The 14,921-nt window shown below is 40.6% G+C and overlaps 2 pseudogenes; both read left to right on the top strand.

Annotated features, from left to right (window-relative positions):
- The first annotated feature begins 264 nt into the window (after positions 1 to 264).
- Positions 265 to 1,258, top strand: LOC123388950 (annotated as a pseudogene).
- A 1,990-nt stretch (positions 1,259 to 3,248) lies between these two features.
- On the top strand, positions 3,249 to 4,632 carry LOC123388949 (annotated as a pseudogene).
- The last annotated feature ends 10,289 nt before the right edge of the window (positions 4,633 to 14,921 follow it).

Here is a 14,921-nt window from a genome sequence, read left to right as displayed (position 1 = left end):
ATACCAAATTTTGTGGGTTTCAGCAAAAGCACTTCTGAGAGAATGTTTATAGCAATAAAAAGTAGAAAGATCTCAAAATATTTAACTTTACAATTTAAGTAACTAGAAAAAGAGGAGCAAATTAAACCCAAGTCAACAAAAGGAAGGAAATATCATCATCATCATCATCATCATCATCATCATCATCATAGTGGAAGTAAAAGAAATAGAGACCAGAAAAATAACAGGAAGGATTAATGAAATCCAATGTTGTTCTTCTAAACGATGAAGAAAATGGCAAACTTTTACTTAGTCTAAAAAAAAAAGAAAGATTTGAATAAAATTATAAATAAAAGGGAGTTATTACAATTGAGGAGACAGAAATATATAGAATCATAGGAGACTATGAACAATTAAATACCAGTAATTTCATACCTAGAGGAAATGGGTGCATTTCTAGAAACATGCACCAACCAAGATTGAATTAGGAAGATGTACAAAATCAGAACAGACCGGTTCCACCATCTGTAAGGTGCAGGTGGAAACTGAGGGGCAGGACGACAGGTTTGCTTAGGTAGGTGGAGATGACAGAGAGCCTCTGTTATGACATGTAGGGGCCTACATGTCCCCAAATTATGACAGGAATACACAAGGATCTCTGGTTATGGTGGTTTTCTGCCCAGTGATAATGAGATTGGCTTGGCCTGGCTGAGTTCCAGAGCCCCCTCCACTTGCCTCCATATTCATCCTGGAGCTCTGGACACCAGGGCTGTGGAACAGGTGCAGCAAGAACCCCAAAGAATGGTGTCCCCACTTCCCGCTATGCCCAACACAATGATTGCTGTCTCTGTGGTCCTGCCTATTTGTCACTTCCCCTGGAGTGCAGCTGGTGGAGAATGGTGCCCTGGGGCAATTTCCATACACAGAAGGATTGATTGTTTTGACTACCATCTGCACTGAACAGGAATCCTGCACTCTGCCCTTCACACCAGTGTGACAAAACCAGCCCTTAGGACACTTATCCAGACCCAAAGCCTCCCTGCACATGCCCAGCCACTGTGGAGGTTTTCTGAATGGTGAAGTGGACTCAAAAGTTCCTGCTATGGAGGAGAACTTGCTAGAGACAAACATTTGCTGAAGCCATAGGATGCTAGGAATCTATCTTCATGCTCCTCCTGACCTCAATCCTGTAAATTTCCTGGATTTATAAAATACATACAGAAAAACAGAGAAAAATATTGATAAAAATAAAAGACAAGAAAGGAAAAAAAAGGGGAAATACAGCCAAAATGAAAGCAAATAATAAGATTTATATAGTACAAAAAAAAAAAAAAAAACCAAATACACAGAAACAGTGACAGAAAATTAAATGGGAAGGTGTTCATAAAGCTTTGATGTGGGTGAGGAAGGTTATTTCAGTATTTCCTGGGTGTATCTTGTTATGTTTGCTAAAGTATTTAACTTTACAGAGATATAGGAAAATTAAAACTGGTGTATATATATATATGGGTGGTATTGAACAGGGAAAAAGGATTACCTTGAAGCTTATATCTATATCTATCATGTATCTATCTCTCTCTTGATCTATAAAGAAAATGAAGAAAAAGAAACATGGGTGTATGTATGAAAAAAGTTCAAGTTCAAGTTATTATGTAATATGTTGTATTAAACATCTAGTTGTAATGGTAAGTAGGTTAAAAAAATAAAAGAAGAAGAATCGTGAGAACAAATTAAAAAAAAAAAAAAGTTGTATCTATGAAATGTACAGGTTTTGTGACAATACCAGAGGCTTAATATATTGTTTTCCCCTGATGTTGTGGTTTTATAGTTTAATGGAGACCCTGAGGTAATTGCTCTCTTATTCTTTGGGCTTGTCTTCTGGGGAAGGGACCCGCCTCCTTGCTTTTCAGTCAGTCTTGCTTGGGCTGGGCTGTGGAAACCCGTTTTTCAGGCTTTGGTTCTCTGGAGGTTTTTGTTCTTCTGTGGTTTTTTGTGGCTTTTCAGAGGGTTAGTGCATATATATGGTCTGTACCTAGTCCTTGGCTTCAGAGAGAAGCCTCAGTCTGCTCCCCTCTGTGTGGTCCAAAACACACAGGCTCCCCTTCTGCAAACTCCGCTGAACAGCACAACCTCCCACAGGTGGTACTCACCCCCCAGCCATCGTCTCTGTGGTTGCCTGAGGCCCCTGATTGTCTCTGCATCCTTGTGCCACTAGAACCACAAGTGATATTGGTCTGGGCAAGCCCAATCCTGGTGGCTCCTGTGGCTGAGACTGCTGTCTGGGGTTCATGTCCACGATGAGTGCACTTACACCTAGCAGCAGTGCAGGTCGCAGAAGGGTGTGGGTCCAGGGACCTATGGCAGGAGCCTGAGCCAGGGTCTCTCAGGTGCCGATGAGGGTATGCCCAGCCTGTGCAGTGGTGCAAGCAGCAGAAAGCATCAGGCTCAGGGACCACCAACTGGGGCCCCTGCCGGGCTCTCTCAGACATGAGTGGGCACTGGCTGTGACCTTATGTCCTTATGTGGCTGCCCAACTCCACCAATTGCCCCTTAAGACCCTTTGTTCTTTTTGAGTGTTTTTAACCACACTCCAGGTAAAAGCTGGTCTCCAAGCACAGGGCACTTTCATATTGGGGTATTACTTTCTAATGCATTGCTTCTGGTGGCTCCCTCCCCTTCTGTTTAACCTCCGATATCACTCCCAGCATTCCCAATCCACTGACCTCTCCACTGATGCTCTTCTGCCCCCGTAGAGATCCAGAAATGTATAATCTTACATCTCAGGCTGATTTCATGGGTGTTCACAGTGTTCTGGTAGATATTTAGCTCAATTCAGGGGACCTGTTGAAACAGGGTATCCTACTTCTCTGCCATCTTGACCCCCTGGAACTTCATGGAATTAACATCTTTCCATCTCCTGACCAGCTTGCCAGTGTGCCTGTCCTCCCACCTGCCATGACCACAAGAGGCTCTTCTACGTGATCTCACCAACCACACTTTCCCCTGGCACTTTCCACCTGACAGGACCCTGAGGAGATGGCCTATCCCAGCCTGAGTGGGGCAACAGTACCTCCAATTTGAACCACAATATGATCCCCTTGGCATCAGTGGGGACCAGTGTCCGGGCCTGAGCTTGGGCTATGATGATCCATGACTTTATTCCCTGATCAGCGACTCATCCTGGAACACTTTGCCAGGAATCCTGACCTCTAGACTTTCTTGAACAGTCTTCCACCATAGGTCCAAGCTCCTACAACTACTGATCACTGTCTGACTCCTCCTTCTCATTCAGTGGATTAGCTGTCTCCTCCGTCAATTCCTCCTCCCCTTCTTCATCTCCTATGCTGGGTTCCTCCCCTTACCCGGGTTCTACTACTGGGACCTGCCCCCACCATCATGTGCCCCTCAGCCCCCTCAGTTTGCTCATGGGCCCACCTGATACCAGAAAGTCCCAAAAGTCGCTGCCCAAACAGTTATTGCCAACAAAGTTACCTACATCATCCTCTTTTACTCAGTATGCTCCCTGGATACCTGCAAACTACCCACTGACCAATGGCTGCCTCTATATCCATTCAGGCCCCTGAGTATGGTTCTGACCACCCAGCCACCCACCCTGAAGCTTCTACCTCAGCGAGGGCATTCTTCTCAAGCCTGCTCAATGCAGCTGTCTAGTGAGCAGCCCCTGAGCAGACCATGGCACTATGGGACAATACCCACACAGCTCAATGGGTATAAGGAACAACCTTAGCACTGGCCAATGAGTGACTTCAGCCTGGGGACTGTTTCCATATAGAATGCTCTTTGATGACTGCTACTCTGACTCAAACTCTTCCTGGTATGCACAGCTTGGTTCCAGCAGCTGGATCAGTTCAGCAGGGAGAGCCCAGCAATTAGCCTTGTGCAGGATCTTCCATGTTTTCCAAAGGGCCTGGACTTTTATGAGGTGAGGGACTAATGAATGGCCTTGAGGACTCCCATGCTCTCAACCACCAGAACTTGTCCCACTATTCCTGCCATGGCTCAGGACCCAACATGATCCTCCCAGGAGAGTCCTCTCTAGGTTTCTCTAAGGAGATTGTGGCAGAGTTGGCTAGAGTGCCTGACCTGAGGTGTCCACAGCCTGGCTGTGGCTGGTTTGGGGGTGGAGGAGGAGCTGGGCATAGAACAACTGGGCCTGGATGGGCTCCACGTGCTGACCTATCCTTGTGCCCTACTCTGTGATCCTGCTGTGTAGGATTCATTCTGCAGTGAGTAGCTGCAGTGAAGGGTTTCTCAGCATCATTCTTCTTGGACCTGTCCCATCACTGTACCTTTTCTCCCTTTTCCCTAGACAGTAGAGACTCCACTCTTAAGCATCTCCCTTTGACTCAGGTCATGATACCAGGGTCCTGAGATTGAGTTCCGCATCAAGCTCCTTGCTAAATGGGGAGCCTTTTTGAATTTTGGTGCCTCCAGATCCTCTTTCTAATATGAACAAGGGATCCCAAGAATGAGAAAAAGCAAGGGGTTTGTCCAGGTGGCACCTATTCCACACAAGGGGTGGGCCCGGGGAGCTCAATGGGGGGCCTAATGCACTTTTAGCTTCTAATTCAAGATTTGAATCAGTAACAAACATAAAACCTCATAGTCAAATCGCTTCACTAATGAATTCTAACAAACATTTATATCTATTTATTTTTATTTATTTTTAGTAAGAACAATAGTTTTATTTTTACATAAAATCAGTTAATACACATTAGTGTATTATTAGTTTCAGAGGTAGAGTTTAGTGACTCATCAGTTGCAAGTGACACCCAGTGCTCATTACATCAAGTGCCCTTCTTAATGTCCAACACCTACTTATCCCATATCCCCACGCACCTTGCATCCAGCAACACTGTTTGTTTCCTATAGTTAATAGAGCCTTATGGTTTGTCTCTCTTTATTATTTTGTCTTATTTTGTTTTTCCTTCCTTTCTCTACGCTCATCTGTTTTGATTCTTAATTTATACATATGATTGAAATCATATGTTATTTGTTTTTCTCTGACTTATTTCACTTAGCATAAACCCACTAGTTCCATCCACATCATTGCAAATAGCAAGATATCATTCTTTTAATGACTAATATTCTATTCTTTTATCTATAACCACCTCTTCTTTATCCATTCATCTGCTGATGGACATCTGGGATCTTTCCATAGTTTGGTTATTGTGGACGTCACTGCTATAAACTTTGGGGTACGTGTTCCCTTTCAGATCACCATGTTTGTAACCTTTGGAGAAATGCCTAATAGTACAACTTCTGGGTAGGGTAGGGTAGCTATATTTTTAACTTTTTGTGGAACTTCCATGCTGTTTTCCAGCGTGGCTGTACTAATTTGCATTGCCACCAACAGTTTAAGAGATTTCCCCTTTCTCTGCATCCTCACTGACATCTGTTGTTTCCTGAGTTGTAATGGTAGCCATTCTTGCTGGTGTGAGGTGGTGTCTCATTGTGGTTTTGATTTGTATTTCCCCGATGCCAAAGGATGCGGAGCAATTTTTCACATGTCTGTTGGCTATTTGTTTGTCTCCTTTGCAGAAATGTCTGCAGAAATGTCTGTCCATGTCTCTTGCCCATTTCTTGACTGGATTTTTTATTTTTGGGGTGTTTTGAGTTTGATAGTTCTTTATGGACTTTGGATACTAGTCTTATATCTGCTTTAGTTAGCATAGACATTTTCACAATATTTGTTCTTCCAATTCATGAGCATGGAACATTTTTCCATTTTTTTGTGTCTTCCTTAATTTCTTTCATGAGTACTTTATAGTTTTCTGAGTATACATTCCTTGCCTGTTTGGTTAGGTTTATTCCTAGGTATCATATGGTTTTGGGTAAAATTGTAAATGGGATTGACTCCTTAATTTCTCTTTCTTCTGTCTTGTTGCAGGTGCAAAGAAATGCAACTGATTTCTGTGCATTGATTTAGATACTAGCCTTATATCTGATAAGACATTTGCAAATATCTTCTCCCATTATGTATGCTGTCTTTCAGTTTTCTCAACCTTTTTCTTTGCTGTGCAAATACTTTCTGTCTTGATGACGTCTCAATAGTTTATTTTTGCTTTTGTTTCCCTTGCCTTTGAAGACATGTCTAGCAGGCTGTTGCTATGGCTGAGTATAAAGAGGATCCTGCCTGTGTTCTCCTTTAGGATATTTATGAAATCCTGTCTTACATTTAGCACTTTCACCCATTTTGAGTTTATTTTTGTGTATGGTGTAAGAAAATGGTCCAGTTTCATTCCTCCAATGTGGCTGTTCAATTTTCCCTGCACCTTTTAGTGAAGAGACTATCTTTTTTCCATTGGATATTCCTTCCTGCTTTGTCAAAGATTAGTTGGCCAGAGAGTTGAGGGTCCATTTCTGGGGTCTCTATTCTGTTCCATTGGTCTATGTGTCTGTTTTTGTGCCAATACCATGTTGTCTGGATGATGACACCTTTGCAATACAGCTTGAAGTATGGAGTTGTGATGGATGCCACCAACTTTGATTTTCTTTTTCAGCATTCATTTGGCTATTCGGGTTCTTTTCTGGTTCCGTACAAATTTTAGCATTATTTGTTCCAGTGCTTTGAAAAATGTTGATGGTGTTTTTATTTTTATTTTTTTTAAACTTTTTTTTTAAGATTTTATTTATTTATTTGACAGAGAGAGAGATCACAAATAGGCAGAGAGACAGACAGAGAGAGAGATGAGGAGAAACAGGCTCCCTGCTGAGCAGAGAGCCCAACTCGGGACTTGATCCCAGGCCCCTGGGATCATGACCTGAGCCGATGGCAGAGGCTTCACCCACTGAGCCACCCAGGTGCCCCTGATGGTGTTTTTAATAAGGATTACACAGAATATGTAGATTGCTTTGGGTAGAATAGACATATCAACAATATTTGTTCTGTCATGCCTGGGTGGCTCAGTCAGTTAAGCATCTCCCTTTGACTCAGGTCATGATACCAGGGTCCCGAGATTGAGTTCCGCATGAAGTTCCTTGCTAAATGGGGAGCCTTTTTGAATTTTGGTGCAATTGTAAATGGATTGATTCCTTGATTTCTTTTTCTTATTTCTCAATGTTAGTGTATATAAATGCAACTGACTTCTGTGCCATGATTTTATATCCTCCTATTTTGCTGATTTGCTGTATGAGTTGTCACGATTTTGGAGTGGAGTTCTTTGGGTTTTCCACAGAGAGGATCATGTCATCTGTGAAGAATGAGAGTTTGACTTCTTTGCCAATTTGGATGCCTTTTATTTATTTATCTTTTAACTTTAAAACTTAAAAAAAACCTATGGATTTATTTATTTATTTATTTTAATTATTTTATGTTTTTCTTCTCCGATTGTTGAGGCTAGGATTTCCAGTACTATGTTGAATGGCAGTGGTGAGAGGGGACATCCCTGTCGTATTCCTAACCTCAAGGGAAATATCTCAGTTTTTACCCATTGAGAATGATATTTGCTGTGGATTTTTCATAGATGGCTTTTATGATATTGAGGTATGTTCCCTCTATCACACCACTGTGGAGAATTTTAATCAGGCAAAGATGCTGTGTATTGTCAAATACTATTTCTACATCTATTGAGAAAATCATATCATTTCCTGCCCTTACTTTTATTAATGTAGTGTATTACATTGATTAATTTACAGGTGTTGGACTTGTAACCTAGGAATAAATCCCATATGGTCATGGTAAATAGTCCTTTTAATGTACTGTTGGATCCTGTTGACTAGTATCTTGGTGAGAATTTTTGCATCACATTCATCAGGGATATTTGTCTGTAATTGTCCTTCGTGGTGGGGTCTTTATCTGGTTTTGGGATCAAGGTAATGCTGGCTTTCTAGAATGATTTTGGAAAATTTCCTTCCATTTCTATTTTTTTTTTAAGTTTCAGAAGAATAAGTATCAATTCTTCTTTAAATGTTTGATAGAATTCTGGGTGATTCTGGGCTGGAATCTTGTTTATTGCTAGATTTTTTATTATTGCTTCAATTTCCTTGCTGGTTATGGGTCTGTTAAGCTTTGGGGTTTTTTGTTTTTTGTTTTTTCCTTCCAGTTTCAGTTTTGGTAGTTGATACATCTCTCTTGAGACTGCACCTCAGTAATAGCTTTTTAAATTTCAGCCTGATTATATTTTTGTTATTTTTTTTCCCCAGTAAGAGATTCTCTACTGTCTTCTATGCTATTTCCTTTATAATTGTTGTGTTGATTCCAGTTCTGACAATTTACTTGTATTCATATTGATTCAATCCCTGGCAGTGATTACTGTCTCCTGATCTTTCTTTTGGGTGAATTTCTCTGTCTAGTCATTATGTCCAGGGGAAAATAGATGAAAGACAGAGAAAAGACAAAAATAGCAATAAGTCAAGCAGAGAGAGTGAATTATCATATGGTTTTGCTTATTTGTGGAGCATAAAGAATTACACGGAGGACATGGGGAGATGGAGAGGAGAAGCGAGTTGGGGGAAATTAGAGGGGGAAATGAGCCATGAGAGACTGTGGACTCTGAGGAACTAACTGAGGGTTTTGGAAGGGAGGGGAGGGGGTTGGGAGGTTGGGTGAGCCTGGTGGTGGGTATTGTGGAGGGCACAATTCTCTCTTCTCAGCAGGGAGCCTGCTTCCTCCTCTCTCTCTGCCTGCCTCTCTGCCTGCTTGTGATCTCTTTTCAAATAAATACATAAAACCTAAAAAAAAAAAAAAAAAAAGAGAGTGAGCAGCAATGTATACAATAGCCAAACTATGGAAAGAACCTAGATGTCCATCAACAGATGAATGGATCAAGAAGATGTGGTATATATATACAACGGAATACTTTGCAGCCATCAAAAGAAATGAAATCTTGCCATTTGCGACGACGTGGATGGAACTAGAAGGTATCATGCTTAGCGAAATAAGTCAATGGGAGAAAGACAACTATCATATGATCTCCCTGATATGAGGAAGCGGAGATGCAACATGGGGCGTTAAGGGGGTAGGAGAAGAATAAATGAAACAAGATGGGATTGGGAGGGAGACAAACCATAAGTGACTCTTAATCTCTCAAAAGAAACTGAGGGTTACTGGGGGGAGGGGGTTGAGAGAACAGGGGTGGGGTTATGGACATTGGGGAGGGTATGTGCCATGGTGAGTGCTGTGAAGTGTGTAAACCTGGCGATTCACAGACCTGTACCCCTGGGGATAAAAATATATTATATGTTTATAAAAAATAAAAAATTTTTTAAAAAGAGTCCACTTTAAAAAAAGAAGTGAAGAATTTAAAAAGAACTGATAAAATAAGAGAATGGATAAATAAATCCCCAAGACTACATCATCATCATCATCATCATCATCATCATTATCTTCATTGTCATCAAATACTCGCAGATGCTATGAACTGTTTTAGCCCAGGCTGAAGTTTTGGAGTTCTCTATGTTCCATAACCTTGGTCTTAACTGGAAGTTCCTGCTGGTCTTCTGGGGGAGAAGCTTCTTGTGCTGATTCTTAGTGAACTTCTGGGGGGACGAATTTCCCCTCCCTTTCCAGGGGGTTGGGCTCAGTGCCCGTGGCTCCAGATTGCAGTATGTGCTCCTTGAAGGCTTTCAGCACCAGGTGGGAGATGAATATGATGGTGCCCCAATCTATACCTGAAGTTGAAAGTTTGCACCCTCCCCCACTCTTCAGTGAGCCCTCACGGATGAGTAGTCAATCTCTTTTGTCAAACTGGATTCCTTACAAACTTTGTGTTTACCCACCCTATGACTGAACATTTTTATCTCAGGCATGAAATCCTGTTTTAAGTCTCAAACTTTACAGGCTCCTGTGGTGCATACTTGTGCTATTCCTCTCAGGGGAAGGAGGTGCATCTTGGCACACTTCTGCCTTTGCTGGGCCCCTGCCCAGAGAGCAATAGTGGGACCATGTAGCAGTTTGTAATTTATGACAAAACTGAGCAGAAAGCCAGTGCCTAGACTTGTTATTTTCAGTCATTTTCTCTAGTGTGATGCCTGGGAACTCTGCTGCACTCAGGCACCCCTGTTCTTGTAACCCCAGGGATCCTGAGGCCAAACTGTCCTACCTGGGATTTCCCAGCGTCCTTGACCTGAGCGTCTTTAAGCCGGGGACAGTCCCAGTCACTGTAGCAGACCTCTAAATGTTCTGATTTTGTGTTTGCTGCTTAAAATGCTTTGTGGTACCTCCTTCAGCATCAAACAAATTGCCCAATCTCTTCCAAAATATTGAGGAAGAGGCAATGTTTCTAATCCATTCCACAAAATGAGTATTACCTTGATAGCAAACAAGATAATGATACTTTAAATCAATACATTTGATGACTATAGATGTTAGCAAACCAAGTTGAAACACATTAAAAGGACCATAGCTGTGACCAGATGGGATTTATCAATGGGATGCAAAGATAATTCAACATATAAAATCTGCAAGTATAATTCAATACACCAATAAGATGAGGGATAAAAATCACATGGTCCTCCCAATAGTTGCCTAAAGAAATTTGACAAAATACACCATTCTTTCATGATAAAAACTCTTGATGGATTGGGTATAGAGAGTGAGGGCAGGTGATGTAACGAGCACTGGATATTATGTAAGACTGATGAATCACTGACCTCTACCTCTGAAACCAAGAAATAACACATTATATATTAATTGAATTTAAATAAAATTAAAAAGACTGTATCTCATCATAATAAAGACCATTATGAGAAATCTACAGCTAACATTGTACTCAATGAAGAAAAAGTGAAAACCTTTCCTCAAAGAACAGGAACATAACAGAGAAGGCTACTCACCCTTATTCAGTATAGTAGTGGAAATCCTAGCTGGAACAATTAGGCAGGAGAGAGAAATAAAAAACATCCACATCAAGAAGGAAGAAGTAAAATTGTCACTATTTGCACATGATGCCATTTTGAGTATAGAAGAACTTAAGAAGTCAATCAAATTCTATTATAATCAGAGATTTGATAAAGTGAAATGTTACAAAATAAACTTACACAAATACATGACATTCATTTACACTAATGATGGAGCATGAGAAAAAGAAATAGAGAAAACTATTCTACTCATAACAGCATCAAAATACCATCCCTAGAAATATATGTAACCAAGGGGCTCAAAGATCTGTACAATTAAAACCACAACACTGACCATAAGTGACTCTTAATCTCACAAAACAAACTGAGGGTTGCCGGGGGGAGGGGGTTTGGGAGAAGGGGGTGGGATTATGGACATTGGGGAGGGTATGTGATTTGGTGTGTGCTGTGAAGTGTGTAAACCTGGTGATTCACAGACCTGTACCCCTGGGGATAAAAATATATGTTTATAAAAAATAAAAAATTAAAAAAAAAAAAAAAGAAAAAAAAAAAAAAAAACCACTACACTTTGAGAAAAGAAGATGAAGCCACAAGCAATTTGGACAGACAGCTCATGTTTTGGGTAGAAAGAAATTGTATTGTTAAAATGATGATATTACCCAAAGCCATTTACAGAGTTAATACAATCTCAGTCCAAAAAACAAAGGCATTCTTTTAGCACCACTCTGATCAAAATTCCACCGGTATTCCTCAAAGAGCTGTAGCAAATAATCCAAAAATTTGTATGGAATCAGAAGAGACCCCAAATCGCTAAGGAAATGTTGAAAACAAAAATAAAATGGGGACCATCACGTTACCTGATTTCAAGCTTTATTACAAAACTGTGATCACCAAGACAGCATGGTACTGGCATAAAAACAGAGACATAGACCAGTGGAACAGAGTAGAGAGCCCAGATATGGACCCTCAACTCTACGGTCAATTAATCTTTGACAAAACAGGAAAAAATATACAGTGGAAAAAAGACAGTCTCTTTAATAAATGGTTCAGGTAAAACTGGACAGCTATATGTAGAAGAATAAAACTCGACCATTCTCTTACACCATACACAAAGATAAACTCAAAATGGATAAAAGACCTCAACGTGAGACAGGAATCCATCAGAATCCTAGAAGAGAACATAGGCAATAATCTCTTCGATATCAGCCACAGCAACTTCTTTCAAAATATGTCTCCAAAGACAAAGGAAACAAAAGCGAAATTGAACTTTTGGGACTACATCAAAATCAAAAGCTTCTGCACAGCAAAGGAAACAGTCAAGAAAACAAAGAGGCAACCCACGGATGGGAGAAGATATTTGCAAATGACAGTACAGACAAAAGGTTGATATCCAGGATCTATAATGAACTCCTCAAACTGAACACACACAAAGCAGACAATCATATCAAAAAATGGGCAGAAGATCTGAACAGACACTTCTCCAATGAAGACATACAGATGGCTATCAGACACATGAAAAAATGTTCATCATCACTAGCCATCAGGGAGATTCAAATTAAAACCACATTGAGATATCACCTTACACCAGTTAGAATGGCCAAAATTAGCAAGACAGGAAACAACATGTGTTGGAGGGGATGTGGAGAAAGGGGAACCCTCTTCCACTGTTGGTGGGAATGCAAGATGGTGCAGCCTCTTTGGAGAACAGTGTGGAGATTCCTCAATAAATTAAAAATAGAGCTTCTTTATGACTCTGCCATTGCACTCCTGGGTATTTACCCCAAAGATACAGATGTAGTGAAAAGAAGGGCCATCTGTTTATAGCAGCAATGTTTATAGCAGCAATGGCCACGGTCGCAAAACTATGGAAAGAACCAAGATGCCCTTCAACGGACGAATGGATAAGGAAGATGTGGTCCATATACACTATGGAGTATTATGCCTCCATCAGAAAGGACGAATACTCAAAACTTTTGTAGCAACATGGATGGGACTGGAAGAGATTATGCTGAGTGAAATGTCAAGCAGAGAAAGTCAATTATCATATGGTTTCACTTATTTGTGGAGCCTAACAAATAGCATGGAGGACATGGGGAGTTAGCGAGGAGAAGGGAGTTGAGGGAAATTGGAAAGGGAGGTGAAACATGAGAGACTATGGACTCTGAAAAACAATCTGAGGGGTTTGAAGTGAAGGGAGGTGGGAGGTTGGGGTACCAGGTGTTGGGTGTTATAGGGTCACAGATTGCAGGGAGCACTGGGTGTGGTGAAAAGAAAATGAATACTGTTATGCTGAAAATAAATTCAAGAATAAATATATATATATATATATATATATATAAATATAATAAAAATAGAGCTTCCCTATGATCCTGCCATTGCACTACTAGGTATTTACCCCAACGATACTGATGTAGTGAAATGAAGGGCCATCTGTACCCCAATGTTTATAGCAACAATGGCCACGCTCGCCAAACAGTGGAAAGAACCAAGATGCCCTTTAACGGACAAATGGATAAAGAAGATGTGGTCCATATACACTATGGAGTATTATGCCTCCATCAGAAAGGATGAACACCCAACTTATGTAGCAACATGGACGGGACTGGAAGAGATTATGCTGAGTGAAATAAGTCAAGCAGAGAGAGCCAATTATCATATGGTTTCACTTATTTGTGGAGCATAACAAATAGCATAGAGGACAAGGGGAGTTAGAGAGAAGGGAGTTGGGGGAAATTGGAAGGGGAGGTGAACCATGAGAGACTATGGACTCTGAAAAACAATCTGAGGGTTTTGAAGGGGTGGGGGGTGTGAGTTTGGGGGAACCAGGTGGTGGGTATTGGAGAGGGCATGGATTGCATGGAGCACTGGGAGTAGTGCAAAAACATTGAATACTGTTATGCTGAAAATAAATTAAAAATTAAAAAAGAAGAAAAGAAAGAACAGGAACCATGTGATCCTCTCCATAGATGTTGAAAAAGCATTTGACAAAGTATAGAATCCCTTCCTGATCAAAACTTATCAAAGTGTAGGGATAGAGGGCACATAACCCAATATTATCAAAGCCATTTATGAAAAACCCACCAGAAATATCATTCTCAATGGAGAAAAACTGAAAGCTTTTCCACTAAGGTCAGGAAGATGGCAGGGATGTCCAGTATCACCACTGCTATTCAACATAGTACTAGAAGTCCTAGCCTCAGCAATCAGACAAGAAAAGGAAATTAAAGGCATCAAAATGGGCAAAGAGGAAGTCGAACTATCATTCTTCGCAGATGATATGACACTATATGTGGAAAACCCAAAAGACTCCACTCCGAAACTGCCAGAACTTGTATAGGAATTTAGTAAAGTGTCAGGATATAAAATCAATGCACAGAAATCAGTGCATTTCTCAACAACAACAAGACAGAAGAAAGAGAAATTAAGGAATCAATCCCATTTACAGTTGCACCCAAAACTATAAGATACCTAGGAACAAACCTAACTAAAGAGGTTAAGAATCTATACTCAGACAAATATAAAGTACTCATGAAAGAAATTGAGGAAGACACAAAGAAATGGAAAAATGTTCCATGCTCCTCGATTGGATGAACAAATATTGTGAAAATGTCTATGCTACCTAAAGCAATCTACACATTTAATGCAATCTCTATCAAAATCTCTCCCCCCTTTTTTTTTCAACGAAATGGAACAAATAATCCTAAAATTTATATGGAACCAGAAAAGACCTTGAATCGCCAAAGGAATATTGAAAAAGAAAGCCAAATTGGTTGCATTACAATTCCAGACTTCAAGCTCTATTACATAGCTGTCATCATCAAGACAGCATGGTACTGGCACAAAAACAGACAAATAGATCAATGGAACAGAATAGAGAGCCCAGAAATAGACCCTCAACTCTATGGTCAACTAATCTTCGACAAAGCAGGAAAGAATGTCCAATGGAAAAAAGACAGCCTCTTCAATAAATGGTGTTGGGAAAATTGGATGGCCTCATGCAGAAAAAAAAAAATTGGACCATTTCCTTACACCACACATGAAAATAGACTCAAAATGGATGAAGGATTCAATGTGAGAAAGGAATCCATCAAAATCCTTGAGGAGAACATAGGCAGCAACCT

This window comes from Mustela putorius, unplaced genomic scaffold, assembly GCF_011764305.1.
Source record: "Mustela putorius furo isolate JIRA1106 unplaced genomic scaffold, ASM1176430v1.1 tig00003929_pilon_pilon_pilon, whole genome shotgun sequence".
Taxonomy (NCBI): domain Eukaryota; kingdom Metazoa; phylum Chordata; class Mammalia; order Carnivora; family Mustelidae; genus Mustela; species Mustela putorius.
This window is presented reverse-complemented; position numbering and strand designations above follow the sequence as displayed.